We start from the raw sequence: 1,412 nt of genomic DNA on the forward strand, positions 1-1,412 counted from the left end.
GAAGGGGAATATGAAGGGCACATGAGTGATCAGAAGGGGACAATCAATGGAACATGAGTGATCATGAGTGACTTTCAACAATGAATGTGTACTGTAGTCGTCTTCATGGAAAAATAAGACATCCCCTGAAATAAGACCTAGGGCATATTTTGGCATTTCAAAAAATATAACAGTGCCTTATAATCGGGGAAACAGGGTAAATAATTATTTTTGTTTCTGGTCTTCTGGAAGCTGTACTATAAACTATTTGCCTGTTGCATTTTTTTTTTTAAAGTTGGTCACACTTAGAAAGTACAGTACTAGAGTATGGAATGTGTTAAGCCTTTATGCATTAACTCATTGGTCACATGTATGCATTTTATCTTTTCAGCGACCTCTGTGTCATTTTCAAAATGCGTGTAAATGTTACTGTTTTTCAATTCATGATTTTTCCATTTAATTTAGCTATGATGTCTGAAGTTTTGCATTCAAAATGTTTTTTTTTTTTTTCCTCCATCTCTGTATAGATTAAAGACACTGGTGCAAATTTAGCCATATGCCAGTGGGGATTTGATGACGAAGCAAATCATTTATTGTTTCAAAATGAGCTACCTGCTGTTCGATGGGTTGGTGGGCCTGAAATAGAGGTAAGAAACAAAATAGAAATTTAGAAATCAATAGAAATCAACTTAGACTTCAGAATTAAACCATTTCTTTGACTTTAAATGTGCTTTGTTTTTTTTTTCAGTTAATAGCTATTGCTACTGGAGGTCGTATTGTTCCACGATTCTGTGAATTAACAGCTGAGAAGCTTGGATATGCTGGTATAGTTAAAGAAATATCCTTTGGAACAACAAAAGATAGAATGCTTGTTATAGAACAATGTAAGAATTCAAGAGCTGTGACAATTTTCATCAGAGGAGGAAATAAGATGGTGAGTGTAGAAATTACAGTTCTGAATGATTGTGAAATCATTCTATTCGTAGTATACTAGGTAAATATTCCTAATGTGAAACTAAGGCCTCACGACTTGCTTATCTGCGTTTTATTACAGGAATGCTGTCACCTTATTTTTTCTTTTGCCGAGCTTGATTGGCCATGCCGGGAAAACATAACTCCCGCGCAGGCATTCTTTTATCCCTGGCACATGCAAGGGTTAGGTTTGCTGTGTTTCCCTAGGAACCAAATAAGAAGCTGTTCCTGCAAAGCTCAGCTTTTTCACATTTCACCGGTGTGATCAGCAAGTTGGGTTATTGCTGAAGGGGGTTGCTTTTTTTCTGCAATAACCACCAGCCTGGTTTTTTAATTTTGTTGTAAAAAAAAAAAAGACAATACTTTTTACTACCGTGTTTCCCCGAAAATAAGACACTGTCTTATATTTTTTTGGGCTTCCAAAAACACACTAGGTCTTATTTTCAGGGTAGGTCTTATAT

The 1,412-nt window shown here is 35.8% G+C and overlaps 1 long non-coding RNA gene across 1 annotated transcript; it reads left to right on the plus strand.

The window, feature by feature from the left end:
- The first annotated feature begins 6 nt into the window (after positions 1-6).
- Positions 7-862, plus strand: LOC140321515 (uncharacterized). Its single transcript, XR_011918968.1, has 2 exons — positions 7-626; positions 728-862. It is a non-coding gene; the product is annotated as an uncharacterized lncRNA (long non-coding RNA).
- Positions 863-1,412: the final 550 nt, after the last annotated feature.

This window comes from Pyxicephalus adspersus, unplaced genomic scaffold (assembly GCF_032062135.1).
Source record: "Pyxicephalus adspersus unplaced genomic scaffold, UCB_Pads_2.0 Sca6443, whole genome shotgun sequence".
Taxonomy (NCBI): Eukaryota; Metazoa; Chordata; class Amphibia; order Anura; family Pyxicephalidae; genus Pyxicephalus; species Pyxicephalus adspersus.